At 36.3% G+C, this 19978-nt stretch overlaps 1 protein-coding gene across 1 annotated transcript in view; it reads left to right on the top strand.

The window, feature by feature from the left end:
• Positions 1-19978, top strand: part of MEGF10 (multiple EGF like domains 10) — a 366625-nt gene that overhangs the window by 153557 nt on the left and 193090 nt on the right. The window contains exon 3 of the mRNA XM_027098843.1: positions 799-919. The gene's annotated coding sequence lies outside the window, so the exon portion shown is untranslated. The remainder of the gene's footprint in view (positions 1-798; positions 920-19978) is intronic.

The raw sequence follows: 19978 nt of genomic DNA, 5'->3' as shown, positions 1-19978 counted from the left end.
TGGCTCTTATAAAAAATATAGCCTACTTCATGTCTATGAGAAGGGAAGATTAGGATGAGGTTAGATGATAAATTTTTAGCCACCAGCATGTAGCCAAAAGAGCCTGGCTTGGTCCTATCACATTTCCCATGTATATTTATGTACTGTACCATTTGGGTATTATAATAAAAATTTTTATCTGTCCCTGGAGGCAAAATTGAGTTATATATTAAATGGTTATTTTCTTTGTTTTCTGCTTAGGTATGCATGTAATGTGGTAGCACAATATATATTCCACACTTGTTTCATTCCTGCAGAGAGATAATATTTTTGCAGCTGACAGAGGAAAGACAACCTGTGCTTCCAGAATAAGAGAGAACATATTGACAGTATAAAATACAGATGTTCCCTGTGTTTTTTCTACTTCATGGTTGTATTCAGCAGAGGTTAACTTTCATGGGCATATTTCCCTATTTCTTGTTTAGGCAGTTGGACACAGAAGTCCACAATAAATTCAGGATTGCAAAGGTGGTTTCAAGGAAAGTATTTCAAAATGTTTTCAGTGGGAGGAAAGTAACTTAAAAATGTGTTTCCCCTTCCTCCTCACAAGGGACTCTTTTCATAAGATTGTTGGAACCAGAACAACCTTCCTACTTCTCTATAAGGAAGGAACTTGAAGTATATCCAATTTTTCTTTTAAAGAATTTTAAGTGGGAAACAAAAGTAAAATTTTCTTGTCACAGTCAAGGAAAAATAAGTGGAAACTGCTGTGACAAATATGGTATCCTAATCACATGTTTGATGCCTTCTTCTTTCCAGTTTCAGAAAGAAACAACCCAAGGAATGTAAAAGGAATATAGAAAGATCATTTATGCATCATAATCGGAAACTTCTCATCTGCATCCCTGAAGCTAAAGAGTTAGAGATGGAAATGGCACAGGTAGGAGTAAATTAAGGGGACACTGATGAGCCACTATTCACATTTTGGGTGTTCATCCTGGAAAAATTCATTCTTACTCTGTAAGAATAAGAGAAAAATTGCCAGGTAAATTGAGAAATTCAGTGGTTCAAATGAGGGGGATAAAATGTTGAGTATTCAGGTTAAATAACCTCTAGTAAAACAGTTGCTATAGAATAAAGGGAAGAACTTGGGGGTGGGGAAGCTAATTTTCTTAGGTTCAAAAGCGTCATATATTACTTTTGTTTGAAAAGTAAAGTAAAAATCGAGAACCAAAAAATAGATCTTAGAGATAAAAAGAAGAATAACTATGGGACATTCTTCTAGAACTCTGAGAGTTGGGAATTCAAGAGAAAAGTTGAGAGGCAGAAAAGATTGAAGCAGGAGAAGCAATATTGTTGTTACAGAAGTTCCAGAAGGAGAAAATAGTATGAATGAATGTCAAGCAATAATTAAAGAAAAAACATTTCAGAGTGGAAGGATTCATTGTTTATATGGAGAAAACTTACCAAAGACTAGGCAGTATAATGAAAAGGAATCATACCCAGATGGTTTTCCATGGCCTGAATAATGAACAAATGCTGGAAGCAGCCAACTGTGAAAAAAAAAGGTCACTAAAAAACGTCATTAGACTTTTAATTTGCAACACTAATGCCAGAAAACCTCAGAGAAAATGTAAAGACTTCTGAAGAAAAAGCATTATGTTCCAAGAATTATAGACTGAGCCAAGCTATTACCTAAATGCAAGGACAAATGAAAACCTGGTTCAGATTTGTAAGAATTCAGAAATTATACGACTCATGTATGCTTTTTAAAAAATATAACTTAAAGTAGACCTTCAAGCAAAAACTAATCAAAATACAGAATTTAATAAAGGTAAAGCTATGTTTTTAGAAAAACGAGCAGTGAGAAGTAAATTTAGATTTAACACTAAAGAATTGTTTTTAATGTGCCTGTGAAACTAAGTTCAATTTATAACAAAGAATTTTAGAAAGAAAAAGGTATGCTATAAACATTCCCTAGAGATGTCAGGTGAGGAGAGAGGTGGAAAAGAGAAAGTAAAATATGATAAAGGTTTAATGTCAAACAAGGAGGATCCATATTTGTAACTATGAATTTGGCATTGACATTGATAAAGAATAAATTAAAACATGTTTAAAAATTTTTTTAAAACAAAACCAATTTTAAGTGAGACCATGAGAGAAAAAAGCACATAGCCCCATTATTCAAAAAGGTGCCAGTGTGTGTATGTGTGTGTGTGTGTGTGTGTGTGTGTGTGTGTGGTTAGTGGGGGAGCAGCAAGAAAATACAGTGAAATGAACCAATGAAGTAAGATGCAAGGATTAAAAAGATAATAGTTTCCTCTATTAGATGTTTACTTCCAGGCTGTCATGGAGTAACTGCTACTGAATTTACTCTACCATTTAAAAACTGAACAAAATACATGGTGACAATTTTTAGGCATTGGATAATAGGCAGTACAGGACTAGAGTCCTGGAAAGTCTGTAAATATGAGATAAGCACCACATTCAACCTTATTTTATGTCTGGGGGCACTTCCCAGGATGTGGCACAAGGAGGTGAAGCCCGAGAGAAGAACATCAGTCTCACTGAGCTGAGGAGGCAGAAATTAAAACAGAGGGGTTGTAAAGGAGGAGCTGGAATTAGCAGAATAGGATTCCAGAGAGGAGTAAGCTGTACAGATGAAGGTCTCAGAAGTCAGTGTGCAGATTCTCCTTAGCTCTTTGGCTGAGAGCTGGTCTGGGATTTACATTTATAGGTTAAGATTCTATAAGAACCTGAGATCCAGCAAGACAGCAGCTGCAGTGGAGCTAAGAAATAAATGGAAATGCCAGAGGTTATGCAGTGCTAAAAGATATTGAAGTTTTGGTCCAGTCATAGTGGAAAGACTTCACTGAGCATATCAGTCATTAAATTGAGACCTCAGAAAGGTCACTTTTTAGGAGCCAGGAGTAAGACCATATCCCATGGTTAAGGTCAAAATTAATATACACTTGCCCAAACAAAGCATAAAATGAAGCCCAAAGAATCAAGAGAATTACCCAGTTATGTAGCTGTTGGCCAGAACAAATGCTACACCGTTAAAGGAGAGACAGCAAAATCCAAATGCTCTACCATATGTTATCCATAACATACAACATTCAATAAAAGCACTACTACATATGCACAGAAGTAGGAAAAAGGGACCCATAATCAAGACAAAAAAGCAAGCAATAGAAAGAGATCCTGAGATAATTCAGATTTTAGAGTTAGGACATAATTTTTAAAATGGTAATTATAAACATGTTCAAGAATTTAAAGGAAAACATGGACATAATGAGCAAAGAGGTGGGAAATCTCAAAAGAGAAATATAAACTATAAAAAAGTTTATATTAAAGTTTATATCAATTAAAAATACTAGAAATGACAATTTCCCTCAATGCCTTGAGATTAGACACTGCAGAATAAAAAGTTTGAAAACAGATCAATAGAAAATATCAAAACTAGAAAACAGAAAATAGATTTTAACAAATGAGCAGAGGCTCAGTATCTTATGGAATAGTATCACTTGTCCCACATGTAATTGACATCTCAGAAGAAAAGGAAAAGGAGAATGGGTCAGAACTATTTAAAGAAATAATAACCAAAAGTATTAAAAACTTGGTGAAAAAAATCATTATGCAGATCTAAGAAACTCATAAAACCCAAGGTGTCATATGTTTCAAAATATTCTTCTAGAATGGAAGCTAAAAATATTTTAAGATGAATGTAAACTGAGGAATTTGTTTATAATAGTCACGGCACTAAGAGAAGTGCTAAAGAAAGTTCACTGGCTTGAATATAAAACTTAGAATTATAAGAAGAAATAAAGATTGTTGAAAATTGTAAATATAAATAAATTTTATTTTCTTATCTTTAAATTTTTTGAAAAGATAATTGACTGATTTGAGCAAAAATAATAACTGTGTTGTGGCATTTCTAACGTGATCGTAAACTATGACAATAGCGTTAAGAATTGGGTGGGATAAATGGAGTTCAACTGTTGGAAGATTCTTATATTTTACATGACATGGTATAATATTAATTAGAGGTAGACTGTGATAAGTTAAGGATGTGCACTGTAATCCTAAGAGCAGTCACTAATACACACACCCACATACAGAAAGAAAGGGAGAGAGAGAAAGAAAAAGAGGCAATAAAATCGAGTATTCAAAAGTATTTTATTGGCCAAAGAAAGCAGAAAGAACCAACAAAGTAACAAACATGAGATGGGACAAATAAAAAACAAATTGCAAGATGGTAGAATTAAACCCATTAAACCATATTAATAATTATATTCAATGTAAATGCACTAGATGTTCCTATTAATATTAATAAGTTTCACAATAAAAAGGTCAGTTTGTCAAGAGGATACAACAATCTTAAATGTGTATGCATAGCTCCTGGAACACCTAAATATTATTAATTCAAGGATGACTCAACACAAGGAAATCCATTAATGTAATTCACTACGTAAATAGATCAAAGGAGGAAAACCTCATGACATTTCAATATAAGCAAAAAATGCATTTGCTAAAATTCAATAATCACTCGATTAAAAACAAGTAAACAATAAGTCTTGGCAAGCTAGCAATAGAAGGAAACTTCCTTAAGCTGATAAAGGTTAGCATATACCAAGAGCAAATATCATATTTAATATAAAACATAAGAAACATTCCTATTAACATTAGAAACAAGATAAATTTGCTCCTAGCATTGCTGCTCTTTAACCTTAAATGGAATCTGACTCTAACTAATGCAATAAGACAAAAAGAATAACATATATATGTGTACATATATATAAATACTATGAAAGAAAGACACAAATATAATTATTTGCACAAGATTGCCTTGAAAATCCAAGGAAAAAATTATTAGAATCAATAAAGAGTTCAGTGTGGCTAGATACAAAATTAGCGTAGAAAAAAATAAATGCTTTCCTATATATTATTGACAATATATTAAAGAATAAAACAGAAATGGAATCCATTCTCAGTAACGATAAAAACCATAAAGTGCCTAACAAAAATATAAGATTCATATGTTGAAACCTACAAAACTATAGGAAAAAAGTTATAAGAAGATCCAATAGATGCAGATACATAGCCCCTTCCTAAATAGACAATATTTTGAGATAGTCATCCTTCCCAAGTTAATTTAGAAATGTAATACAATCCTAATCATTATTATAAGACTTAACAAGTTCATTCTATAGGTCAAATGGTAGAGAAAATAATAAGTAATTGCCTGGAAAATTCTGAGAAGAAAAAAAAATGGGGGAAACTTCTCTTTCAGAAATTAAAACATATTTGAAAATATAACTGTAAAAGTATAAGGTTGGTGCAGGTAAAGGCAAATTATTACAATAATTACTAAGATTGAATAGAACTTAGAAGTATACACTGCTATTTCACATAATAGTTAAAAGCTCTGAATCACAAGCCAGGCCACATAGTAGCTGTGCATTCTTGGGCAAGTTAAATAAACTTTCTGTGCCTTAGTTTCCTTATTTGTAAAATAGGGACCATTATATCATCTATATCTTAGGATTGTTAAATTAAAGATTGTTGTGAAGATTAAATAGGTTAATACACATAAAGCCCTTAGAAGAGTGCTTGGAATATGGTCAGAGCTATGTAAGTGCCAGCTGCTATCAATGATAACAATGGTAAACAAATCAGTTGGAAGACATTGAAGTACTTCTCAAATCAAGGTGAAGTTCAGTTACCTATTTTGAAAGAAATACAATTGGGGTAGCTGGTTGTCCATTTTGAGAGATATATAGTTAGACACATACCTTACACCATACTCAAAGAACTAAACATAAAATTATCAGATGAAAATATAGAAAAAACATTCATAAGCATGGGGTGAAGAAATTGTATCGAAGATATAAAATATTGAAGTCATAAATGAAAATCGTCACATATTTAAATATATAAAAACTAAAAACAAAACAATGTACACAAAAAACAACATTAATAGACAACCCACAGCCTGGGAATATATTTGTATTATATTAATAAAGGATTAATATAAATACAAATCAATAGGAAAAAGACAAACACTCCAGTAGAAAAATTAACAATACATATGAAAAGCAATTTACAGAAAAAGAAATACAAATGTTCAATAAACTCTACAAAATGTGCAAACTCATTGGTAAATTAATGTGATGCATTTTCATCAATTTTCACGTGATTAGCGAACATATAAAAGCTTGGTAATACCCAGGGTTGATAAGGATGTGGCAAAGGGGCACTTTGATACTTTGTTGGCAGGAGGGTAAGAGGACAAACATATTTTGGAGGGAAATTTTTCAGTATCTACTAGGATAAAAACTACCCATTTTTGTTGACTTAGCAATCCCATGTTTAGGAGTTTATTCTAAAGACTACCTCACATGCACATGGACCTAAAGTTTTATGTATAGGAATGATCACAGCAGGAGTGTTTATTATAGTGAAAAATGGGAAAAAGCCAAATATTCATCATCAGAAGATCAGTTAAATAAATTATGGTAAAGTCATAATGTTGAATAACATACAATTATTAAAAAGGATGTAGTACATGAATTTCATATATTTTTAAAAGATTTATTTATTTATTTTTATTTATGTCGTTTTTGGCTGCGTTGTGTCTTTGTTGCTGCACGCGAACTTTCTCTAGTTGTAGCGAGTGGGGCCTACCCTTCGTTGCAGTGCGGGCTTCTCATTGCGGTGTCTTCTCTTGTTGCAGAGCATGGGCTCTAGGCGTGCGGGCTTCAGTAGTTGCAGGATGCAGGCTCAGTTGTTGTGGTTCGCGGGCCCTAGAGCGCAGGCTCAGTAGTTGTGGCGCACGGGCTTAGTTGCTCCGCGGCATGTGGGATTTTCCCGGACTAGGGCTTGAACCCGTGTCCCCTGCATTGGCAGGTGGATTCTTAACCAGTGCACCACCAGGGAAGCCCAAATTTCATATTTTTATTATATATAAGTGGAAAGTGAAAAAAAAGTAAGTTTCAGGATAATTCCTCTTATTTTTTACACACACATGCACACACACGTGTGTGGGAAGGCATAGGAAAAATACTGAAATGAAAGTATTATACTAAACTGTTAATCATGGTTAACTCTGGGATGGGGTGAGGGAGATACAGCCTCACATTTTTAGTCTTTATTCTTAGGTACAATTTTAACTTTTTTAAATGAAAGCATGCTCATACACATCTCGTGTAATAAAGAACAATGAGGCATAATAGAAGAATAATGACTTGAGAAGTTCAAGAAGCACCAGGATGCAGATTATTTTCTCAGTGAACGCTCTTAACTTAGCAGCTAATCCATGTAACCTTAAAACTGTTACAGAGCAAACATATGAAATATTTGAGCTCACTTAATATGGCTAACATAATCCTGAAACCAAACCTGACAAAGATAACACATAACAAAGCTACAGTTCAAGCTCATAAGCACGGATGCAAACATTTAAAGTAAAACACTAGGAAATACAGGTAACACACGATATTGAAGTAATGTTTATTCCATAAATGCAAAAACGTTTTAAGACTATGACAGTTCTTAATGTTTTTCACAGGTTAAAAGAGACAGGACACCTGACTGTCTAGAGGTGACCTGCCCATCACTGATCCATTCATTCATTCATTTTACAAATTTCTGTTGAGCCAGGCATTCTTTTCAGTTCTGGCATAAGACCAAACACTGATCCATACCACTAGGAACATACGTTGTAAAGAGAATAATAGATAACTAGACAAATGATAAATGATAAATAATAAAGTATGAAGAAGTATTTAGATAGGAGAAGTACTAGAAATAGGAGAAAGCGATGGTCAAATTTTTACCTGAAATCAATAAGAATAATATTCATGTTGGAGAAAACTAGGATTATTTCCATTCAAGTTGAAAGTAGTACAGCCACTCACTCCCACTCTTAGAGCTGTATTCAACAAGTTCTAACCAATGCAATGGGATAGCTGAAAGAAATGTCATACATATTTGAAAGAAAAATTATAATACACAATTATAATTGTACATTTATATGATTATCTACCTAGAAAACTGAAGACAATCAGTTAAAAAAAATGAGAAGTGTTCAGTAAGGTGGCAGGTTACAAGAAAAATATAGAAATAAATAAATAATGTAAATAATTCATATAAATAAATAAAATAAATATAGAAAAATTGTTATATATTAGTAATAATCAGTTATAATGGAAAAAGATGTCACCATAATAGCAAAGAATAATATAGCATGCTTTGGCACAAACAATGGAAAATGAACAGGACATATAAAAAGATGATAAAGCTCTGAGGATAGAAAAGAAGTCTTAACCATATTTTTAGAGAGAAATAATCAGAATTATAAAGATGCCAGTTCTCCCTACATTATTTATCTATAAACTCAATGAAATTCTAATGAAAATAGTGATGGAATTTGGGGAGAGTTTAGAAATTATTTTTCTTTAAAATTCTAATCTTTATTTTTGTCTAAGTTACACATACTCACTTTAAATATGATGAATTCTGCTATCTTATAATAACAGTTCTCGGCTTTACTCTTTCCAGCTTCTGATTGCCACTCCCAAAGTCAACAGTTTCCAACGCTTTGAGCAGTTTTTACTAGAAGAAGGTTTTCCTGATACTTAAGTTTTGCTTATTTCTTTCAGTTTTGAAGATTATCAATCCACTTCCTATTGTGAAAAGTAAGGTTTAGTTTTCCGACCTACTCCTCAAACCCCAGCAAGACTTCCCCCACACAAATACATACCACACAGACGAGCACGTTTCACCTTCTTCTCTTTACCCTGACAATATTTTTGACTCTATCAGTATCTAAGGTTAAAATTAGTATGTCTATGTAAATACTATATACACAGTGTCTACAATTTCCTGTCATATACAACTTGCTTTTGGGGGGAGTTAATAATTGCTCACTTTTAAATTTGCTTTGTTTTTGATACAATTGACAGAGAGGGGGAAGGAAGGAGGGATAGAGGAGAGAAGGAGGGAGCGAGGAAGGAAGGAAGGGAGGGAGGAAGGAGAGAAAAAGAAAACCAAAAGAATGAACCTCTAATTTCAGTCAAGCACTCAGAAAAAAATAAAATCTAAGAATTCAGTTCTTGAAAATATGCATTTGGACCATCTTTCTACTTCACACTGGACTTGGTTACTCTCCAGACTTGCTGCCCCACTTTTTCAGGACCTTCCCTTCATTGTCATCCTGGGCACATTCCTTTTCCTTTTCCTCATGTTGGAGCTTCCATTTGCTGGGTCCCTTGTCTCTTTCATGGTTTATACACTGGTTTGTGGGGAGCACTTCATCCAGTAGATTGCAGGAAACTGCGGCATGCAAGTGGCCTAGGAGGAAATGCTATTGCCACTGCCCCACCGGACACTAGAGAGAACTGCTGTCACCTCTGCCACTCCATCCCAAACCAACCACTGGGAAGACTCTGGGAAATCTGCATTGCCATCACTGCCCCCCATGATGCCCATGACGTCTGTGCCTGCCAGTTCAAAACTCTACCTGGAACAGTGTTTTAAAATTAATCTGCAGCCGCATAGCACAGGGAGATCAGCTCAGTGCTTTGTTACCACCTAGAGCAGTGGGATATGGAGGGTGGGAGGGAGGGAGACACAAGAGGGAAGAGATATGGGAACATATGTATATGTATAACTGATTCACTTTGTTATAAAGCAGAAACTAACACACCATTGTAAAGCAATTATACTCCAATAAAGATGTTAAAAAAATCTGTTAGAACCTTTAAATACATCTTTATAGGTCATGTTTATAAATGTTAAGAAAGGTTAATGTTAAGAAAATCTCCTGGGACTTCCCTGGTGGCACAGTGGTTAAGAATCTGCCTGCCAATGCAGGGGACACGGGTTTGAGCCCTGGTCTGGGAAGATCCCACATGCTGCGGAGCAACTAAGCCCATGCGCCACTACTACTGAGCCTGTGCTCTAGAGCTCACGAGCCACAACACTGAGCCCGTGTGCTGCAACTACTGAAGCCTGCGGGCCTAGAGCCTGTGCTCTGCAACAAGAGAAGCCACCGCAGTGAGAAACCCGCTCACCACAAGGAAGAGTAGTCCCTGCTCGCCGCAACTAGAGAAAGCCTGTGCACAGCAATGAAAACCCAACACGGCCAAAAATAAATACATTAATTAATTAATAAAAAAGAAGAGAAAATCTCCTTTATTCCTCCTCAGGTTGGAATAATTTGAGATAGATCAAATTCAAATGGTGGTGGTACCCAAATGGGTTTATTCTCATCAACTTGGTGGGTAACACCAACCTCTTAGGAAAAATATAGTTTATAATTTTAAGTAAACATATACATCAAACATTTCAACAAAGTAATCCATAACACATGGTCTAATTGCAAGGTTGTAAGTCAACATTTGGTAAAAATATTAAAAATAAACCTTCAAATATTATAAGAAAGCTTTGTCCGTAGCAAACAGACTTATGCAGAAGCTCAGCTTTTCGGTGACAAGATATAGAATGTCCAGTTTTCATTTAAATTTCTTTGTAATAGATATGTACATAATTGCTAAATATTACTTATTTATAAAGCTGTAAGAGCTAGCACAAGGAATAAAAAGTTTTATTTTTTCACATTCATGAAAAATTAAGATCTGCTTCTACTACTTCAGTAGTATTTTCTATCAAATGCTAAATAATATGTTTAACATAGTGGTGAAATATAGAAATTAACTTATTTTCTGCACATGCAAAGGTTTAGCTTTTTTTTTTTAATAGAAGGATGATAACAGGAATTAGATAGAGACCCATCAATCTGATATTTAACTTTACTTTTCCAGTTATGTTCAGTATTCTTGGTTTGTGCAGTGAATTCTCTTCCCTATGGAATAAAAATGGAAACATTTTCTTAATTTCAGAGTAGAGACCAAGTGACATATGTGCTAGCATCAGTTGTCTCTAGAGACAACACTGAGGAAATGAGATTGGTTTTAAGGGATTGGGACACAAATGAAGAAGAAGAAAATTAAGAAGTAAATTATATGGTGATAACAGTTGCTTTCAAGCACGGTGCCACTTAAATTCTACAAACTTACTCAGAGAAAAGAGTTGTAAGTACTTTCACATTCCAAGTTAGATCAACTTTGGGTTGCATATTATCCATCAGTAATGGTTTAAAATCTATTCTCTGCTTCAGATTTGGAACAATATGAATTTGGAAGACATGGAAGGAAAGAGGCATAGGGTTGCAGAACAGAATTTATAAGCATTTTTCTGAGTTTCTCTTACCTAATTATATATCCATTTTTTGATCAAGAAGACAGTGGTGGCAAGAGTCATTGAAGTGGTTGAAGGGCAGCAGTTCTACACTGAGCCCTCTAATCGGGATTGCACCCAAGAGCCTCTTGTAATATAAATTCCATTCATGAGATAGTTTGAGCCTGAACTTTGAACAATTCCAGATGAGAATAGGTTGCAGAGGAAAATTTGCCAAGGCTGACTGTGATTCTCCATGATGACAAGATTGATAAATGTGGGGTGGGGCTGGGAATCAAGATGATCATACCTCCCCTGCCACCCAGTGGCCAAAGAATGAGTTCTGCTTAATTGGGATGTACACTCCTAGGGTTATGATTTTCTCAGTCTATAATGTTTTTTATTTTCCCATGATCCAACAATCTTTATTTTGAACAATTCATCATCCTTCTAAGGCTTGAGGGATGTGGGTGCGGGGAGGGGAGGGTGTTAAGTTGCCTTGAGGTGTCACGTGGAGAGGGCGTGGCCCAGGTCATCATCAGTCCTGTGTGGCATTTTACTATGATGTAGGAGGCCATCTGGTTCCTGGTTGTCGTTACCCTTCTGTCCTGATGTCTGCATTCCTACCTCATCTCTGGTTTTGCATGGTTCTTGCCGCTGTGTCCCTCATCATGGCTGCAAGTCCCCTCCAGGTCCATCAGCCCCCTCTTGGCTAAATTTCTGTTTTTAGAGGTACATTTTGCATGATATTTCATGCCGCTCTGGGACTGTGGGAAACTGAGGAGTTATCTCATGCCCTGTCTGCCTGGAGGGGCTGCCATTTCAAAGTGGCTCAGGGCATAAATTAAGATGTTTCCAGCTGTAATAGGAAACTTATCTCAAACTGCCTTAAGGCAAGTTTTTAGCTCATAGAAGAAGTCAAGAGGTGAGGTGAGCTTCAGAGTGTGTAGATTCAACAGTTAAAGAGTTGGGTTCTCTCTGCCCTGCCTTCTGCCTGTCATCTTCATTCTAAGGTGGGCTGCTGTCTTGGTTGTATGATAGCTGCCTGCAGAAATTAGGGCTTTCTCTTTTATATAATTGGTTTTTCATGCTTCTTTCTTAAGAATGAAGAGGAATGTTTCTAGAAGTCTCCGGCAAGCCCCTCTTTATCTTTTGTCAGCATAACCGGGCCATAGGCCTATTTCTAAACCAATTTTTAGTAAGAGGAATGGGATTACCCTTAGACCAAAATCAGGCTGAACCCTGAAGCTAAGGTGGGGGCTCACCATCTCCTCAGGCATTTGTCTGTATGTGGGAGGAGTGAGGACCTGAATGAAATATGGAATTTGTTAGGAAAAGAACAAGGAGGACAGATGTTCTCTAGGCAATAATAACAGCCAAGATTTAGTTAGGAAAACAAATCACCCTAGGAATTTCAAACAGAGTGAGATTTAACCCAGGGAATTAAGCTACAAATTTGTTGAAAGGAATGAACGAGAAAAAAAGAAGGGGAGGACATTGATGTTAGTCAATGTTCAGGAACTCCAGGAAGCTGCTGTAGCCCCTGTAGGAGACCACACCTGTCTAACCCTGAATTGCTCTGAGACAGTGCTCTTATGCCCCTGCAGAGACAGTGCAGTTGCTAGAGGGGTACACTGCTGCCACAGTCAAGGCCAGAAGATGTGGCTCTGCCTTTCTTCTTCCCTTTAATCTTTGTTTAAAAACAGATTTATTGAGCTATAATTTATATACCATGCTATTCAACCATTTAAAGTAATTCGCTGGCTTTAGTATATTCAGAGTTGTGCATCCCTCACCACAATCAATTCTGGAACATTTTCATTAGCCCTGAAAGAAACCCCTTCTCCTTAGATGCCACCCCTCAACCCCCGATCCCCCTCCCCAACCCTAGGAAAACACTAATTGATTTTTTGTCTCTGTACCTTTGCCTCTTCTGGACTTTTCGTATAAATAGAATCTTAAAATATATCGTCCTTTGTGATTGGATTCTTTTGCTTAGCATATTTCCAAGGTTCATGCATGTTGTAGCATGTGTCAGTATTTGCTTTTATTGATGAATAATATTCCATTGTATGAATATACCACATTTTATTTATCCATTCATCAGTTAATGGGCATTTGGGTTATTTCAGCTTTTTGGCTATTACTGATAATGCTGATATGAACATTCATGTATAAGCTTTTGTGTGGATGTATATATGTTTGGTATATACTTAGGAGCTGAACTGCTGAGTCATATGGTAACTTTAAGTTTAATCTTTTGAAGAAATGCTAAACCGATTTCCAAAGATGCTGCACCATTTTACATCCCACCAGCAGTGTATAAGGGTTCCAATTTCTCTACATCCTCACCAACACTTGTTGTTATCTTATTTTTTTATTATAGCCTTCCTAGTGGGTATGGAATAGTACCCCATTGTGCTTTTGATTTACATTTCCCTGATGGCTAATGATGTTGAGCATCTTTTCTTGTGATTATTCATCACTTGTATATACTTTTTTTGAGAAATGTCCGTTCGAATACTTTGCCTATTTTTTTAATTGGATAATTTGTCTTTATTATTGAGTTGTAATGTTTCTTAATATATTCTAGATTCAAGTTCCTTATCATATATGTGATTTACAAATATTTTCTCCCATATTGTGGGCTGTCTTTTCACTTTTTGATAATGTCCATTGGTATATGAAAGTTTTTGATTTTGATAAAGTCTAATTTATCTGTCTCTTTTGCTGCCTATACTTTTGGTATCGTATTTAAGAATCCATTGCAAAATCAGAGATCATGAAGATTTACTCCTATGTATTCTACTAAGAGTTTTACAGTTTTACTTCATGGATTTAGGTCTTAGATCCATTTTGAGCTAAATTTTGTATATGATTTGAGGTAGAGGTCCAAATTCAGTCTTTTGCATGTGAGTATCCAGTTGTCTCAGCATTTCACTTTAATCTTGTGCAGGTCCTTTCCACTAGCAGGTCCTGAACTGAAACCTGCCCAGCAAGGGGGATTGGGAAATATAGTTTCTAGGCTTCTAGCCCCTGTGATACAAGGGAGAGATTAGATGGGTGGGAACCAGCCTGCAGTATCCGGCAAACAACTAACACATCAGCCTTCTGTGGGGATTTGCTCTCTCTTTGTTGTCGAAAACCAGCAGTCCCCAACATTTTTGGCACCAGGGACTGGTTTTGCGGAAGACAATTTTTCCACGGATGGGCGGGGCAGGGCAGGGGATGCTTCAGGCGGTAATGCCAGCGATGGGGAGCGGGCCACTCACCTCCTCCTGTGCGGCCTGGTTCCTAAAAGGCTGCTGACTGGTCCCGGTCCATGGCCTGGGGGTTGGGGACCCCTGGTCTAGACAGAAAGCAGGCCACAAGTCTCCTTTTATTCAAAGATCCTAAACCTGTCTAGGATCAGTTCATCACCCTCAGGTCTTTGGAGGGGTACAGGATATAGGGCCCCAACTCACTTTATTCTATTTCTCTCCTTTCTGTTCTTCCCTCTCCCCAGTTAAGAGAATTCTAAAATTGAGTATAAGAAAAACTCTGTCATATATCTTTCCAGATATTTCATTTTACATGCTTTTGTTCTCTAGTTTTTTTGTTTGTTTGTTTTTTGTTTTTTGGCGGTACACAGGCCTCTCACTGTTGTGGCCTCTCCCGTTGCGGAGCACAAGCTCTGGACGCGCAGGCTCAGCGGCCATGGATCATGGGCCCAGCCACTCCGCAGCATGTGAGATCTTCCTGGACCGGGGCACGAACCTGTATCCCCTGCATTGGCAGGCAGACTCTCAACCACTGCGCCACCAGGGAAGCCCTGTTCTCTAGTTTTATCTCTTTCCTCTCCTAGGTTGAGCCTTCAAGCCAAACTGCCTGTACTAAAAAGTAGGGTCTTGATAGAGATGGGGACAATTTTGGATCAGTATGAAGTTTTATCCTGCCACATATGGTCATACTACTGATGGGGTGAAAATAGAGGTGAGGCGGGGCAAATTCTCATAATAGTTGCTAAAAATAACAAAGTAAGGGCCATGCTAAGACAAAAGAGCAACAATAAAAATTTTCTACTGCTTTAAGAAATATATATGGTACTAGGTATTGCCTACCTTTAAAGACATATTGCATTTCTTTTCTAAATTTTGAAACAGTTTGAAACATACTATGATGAGCTTTTTTAAAAGAATGAAAAAAATCTTAAAGATGTATGAGATTATTTTAGATAGATTATTAGATAATAGAAAGCGGCATTTTGCCTGACAAATTGGGATATGGTTTCGTGACTGTGATGCAATGATCCAGAGACAGGGGTGAGACTTTGGGGAAGGGAGAGAGATTCTCAAGGAGGAGATGAACAATTACAGATAAGGAGCTAAAACTAATGGGTAAGCAAGACACTGATGCTTTTGCTAGAGAATTCCAGTTATGACCATGCAGGTATTAGGGGTAACTTAGCAATGATTTTACAACTGTGTTTTATAATAAACCATAGCATACTACTATAGACTGAACTGTTTAAACACCTTGGAGACTTTAATTTATTTAGCTTAAGAGCTTAGTTGAAAGGAAAACAATAATGGAAACTAAGCTGTAGGATTGCTTTTCCTGAATTCTAAATTTAGCTTAAACATATTTCTAATCATCTGTGCCAAGAATATTTTCCTGAAAATCATTTGAATTGTATAACCTCATCACCTTTATTTATACAGGGATGTAGATGGGCATAACCATACTCACTGTATTTTACTGTGTTGAGTTTTAGCCTAGGTAATCCTGAAAATGATTAATTATATTCCATCTGATTATCAAACTACTTAACTTAAATCCAGTGTGATCATAAAAGATGAGTAAATCTTTAATGCCAATAGAGGAGATTCTACACATGGTTACATTTAAGAAGGCAAAAGAAACTGCACCATGTGACCAGTGCCTGAATAAGATTAAATCCCTATTACACTGGTGTCATAAACCAAAAAGGTATAGACTGTGTGAAGAGCAATACAAATTCACAACCATCACTTTGGGTCTGTATAACAGAAGACAAATGTTCTTGCTCTCTAAACTGATTCTCTTATGAAACTAGGTGGCGAACATTACATTGCCAACTATATGAAATGTCCTTCTCCATTTTTAATTTATGTTCAGATGACTTCACATTACATGTGGGTATAAATGGGAAACTTTTAAATGAGCAATAGAAAAGGAAAACATTGTGTGAGAACTCAAGGGTGTGATATCAATATAGCTCCCAGGGAAAAGGGAACCCTCCTACACTGTTGGTGGGAATGTAAATTGGTGCAGCCACTATGGAAAACAGTATGGAAGTTCCTTAAAAAACTAAAAGTAGAGTTACCATATGATCCAGCAATTCCACTCCTGGGCATATATCCAGAAAAGATGAAAACTTTAATTCAAAAAGATACCTGCACCCTAATGTTCATAGGAGTGCTATTTATGATAGCCAAGATATGGAAGCAAGCTAAATGTCCATCAACAGATGAATGGGTAAAGAACATGTGGTATATATATATATACAGTGGAATATCACCCAGCCATAAAAAAAAATGAAATAATGCCATTTGCAGCAACATGGATAGACCTAGAGATTATCATACTAAGTGAAGTAAGTCAGACAGATAAAGACAAATATATGATTTCACTTATATATGAAATCTAAAAAAATTATGCAAATGAATTTATTTACAAAACAGAAATAGACCCAAAGGTATAGAAAACAAACTTATGGTTACCAAAGGGGAAAGGGTCGGGGAGGGATAAATTAGGAATTTGGGATTAACAGATACACACTACTAAATATAAAATAGATAAACAACAAAGATCTACACTATGGCAGGGGAACTATATTTAATATCTTGTAATAACCTATAATGGAAAAGAATATGAAAAAGAATAGATATATATATGTATGTGTATAAATGAATCACTTTGCTGTACACCTGAAACATTGTAAATCATGGCCTTTACTTCTCTGCTGTTGGAAAGGTCTTAATCACACTATAAGGTCATACATACAGCTTCATTCAATATTCAGTATATGATAATACATTGCATGACATGCTTTAAAAAATACATTTAAAAGAGAGACGGGCCAACATTTATCAAATACCTGCTACATACGGGCAGAATGTAGGCACTTTATATTCACTTTTGTGTTACACAAATGATTCAGTAGGCACTGGCCACACGTAGCTATTCAAACTCAAAACTTAAATTAATTAAAATTAAATTACAATTTAGTTCTTTGGTCGTACTAGCTACACTTTGAGTGCTGAATAGCAATGTGACTAGTGGCTGCCATGATGAATGGCATAGACGTAGAACATTTCCATCATTGTAGAAAGTTCTATTGGACAGCTCTGATGTCTGTCTCAACTCTTTCCTTTTTCAGAATGAAATCTATCAATCTTAAATCATGTTAAATAACACCATGAAGAAATAATCAGTCCAGAATGTGGCATTTTCTCTAAGAAAACTGATCTGAGCTCTTAGAAGAGTCAGCGCCATGGGCAAATAAAGTTGGGGTAGAGGGTACTGTTCTAGATTTCAAAAGGCTTCAGAGAGATAACAACCAAATGTAATGTTTGATACTGGTCTGAACAGAAACAGTTAATTTCTTATTTGTTTCACTAAGGAAATTTGATAATGGACTAGATATTAAATGACAGTATGGAATAATTGTCAATTTTGTTAGGTGTCATAAAGGTATTGTGGTATTTTGGAGTATGTTCCATCTTTTTGGACATCTATGCTCAAGCATTTAGAAGTGAAATATCTCGGTACTTTTCATTTATTTTGGAATGATATAACAAAAATATAGGCATGAAGTGACTATGGCCCAATGTTAACGATTGTTAAAACTAGGTGGCAGGGCTTCTCTGGTGGCGCAGTGGTTGAGAGTCCGCCTGCCATTGCAGGGGACACGAGTTCGTACCCCGGTCCGGGAAGATCCCACATGCCGCGGAGCGGCTTGGCCCGTGAGCCGTGGCCGCTGAGCCTGCGCGTCCGAAGCCTGTGCTCCACAACGGGAGAGGCCACAACAGTGAGAGGCCCGCATACCGCAAAAAACTAGGTGGCAAGTACTATGTTTCTAATTTTGATATATTTTTAAACAGCTGAAATGAAAATATTATTGAAAAACCTATCTAAAAAAATTTTTAACATCTTTATTGGAGTATAATTGCTTTACAATGGTGTGTTAGTTTCTGCTTTATAATAAAGTGAATCAGCTATACATATACATATGTTCCCATATCTCCTCCCTCTTACATCTCCCTCCCTCCCACCCTCCCCATCCCACCCCTCTAGGTAGTCACAAACCACCGAGCTGATCTCCCTGTGCCATGCAGCTGCTTCCCACCAGCTATCTATTTTATGTTTGGTAGTGTATATATGTCCATGCCACTCCATCACATTGTCACAGCTTACCCTACCCCCTCCCCATATCCTCAAGTCCATTCTCTAGTAGTTCTGTGTCTTCATTCCCATCTTACCTCTAGGTTCTTCATGACCTTTTTTTTTTTTCCTTAGATTCCATATATATGTGTTAGCATACGGTATTTGTTTTTCTCTTTCTGACTTACTTCACTCTGTATGACAGAATCTAGGTCCATCCACCTCACTACAAATATCTCAATTTCGTTTCTTTTTATGGCTGAGTAATATTCCATTGTATATATGTGCCACATCTTCTTTATCCATTCATCCGATGTTGGACACTTAGGTTCTTCCATGTCCTGGCTATTGTAAATAGAGCTGCAATGAACATTTTGGTACACTCTTTTTGAATTATGGTTTTCTCAGGGTATATGCCCAGTAGTGGGATTGCTGGGTTGCATGGTAATTCTATTTTTAGTTTTTTAAGGAACCTCCATACTGTTCTCCATAGTGGCTATACCAATTTACATTCCCACCAACAGTGCAAGAGGGTTCCCTTTTCTCCACACCCTCTCCAGCATTTACTGTTTACAGATTTTTTGATGATGGCTATTCTGACTGGTATGAGATGATATCTCATTGTAGTTTTGATTTGCATTTCTCTAATGAGTAATGATGTTGAACATTCTTTCATGTGTTTGTTGGCAATCTGTATATCTTCTTTGGAGAAATGTCTATTTAGGTCTTCTGCCCATTTTTGGATTGGGTTGTTTGTTTCTTTTGTTATTGAGCTGCATGAGCTGCTTGTAAATCTTGGAGATTAATCCTTTGTCAGCTGCTTCATTTGCAAATATTTTCTCCCATTCTGAGGGTTGTCTTTTTGTCTTGTTTATGGTCTCCTTTGCTGTGCAAAAGCTTTTAAGCTTCCTTAGGTCTCATTTGTTTATTTTTGTTTTTATTTCCATTTCTCTAGGAGGTGGGTCAAAAAGGATCTTGCTGTGATTTATGTCATAGAGTGTTCTGCCTATGTTTTCCTCTAAGAGTTTGATAGTGTCTGGCCTTACACTTAGGTCTTTAATCCATTTTGAGTTTATTTTTGTGTATGGTGTTAGGGAGTGTTCTAATTTCATTCTTTTACATGTAGCTGTCCAGTTTTCCCAGCGCCACTTATTGAAGAGGCTGTCTTTTCCCCACTGTATATTCTTGCCTCCTTTATCAAAGATAAGGTGACCATATGTGCATGGGTTTATCTCTGGGCTTTCTATCCTGTTCCATTGATCTATATTTCTGTTTTTGTGCCAGTACCATACTGTCTTGATTACTGTAACCTTGTAGTATAGTCTGAAGTCAGGGAGCCTGATTCCTCCAGCTC

This window comes from Aethalodelphis obliquidens, unplaced genomic scaffold, assembly GCF_003676395.1.
Source record: "Aethalodelphis obliquidens isolate GAN/ISIS:26980383/991018 unplaced genomic scaffold, ASM367639v1 scaffold4, whole genome shotgun sequence".
Classification (NCBI taxonomy): domain Eukaryota; kingdom Metazoa; phylum Chordata; class Mammalia; order Artiodactyla; family Delphinidae; genus Aethalodelphis; species Aethalodelphis obliquidens.
This window is presented reverse-complemented; position numbering and strand designations above follow the sequence as displayed.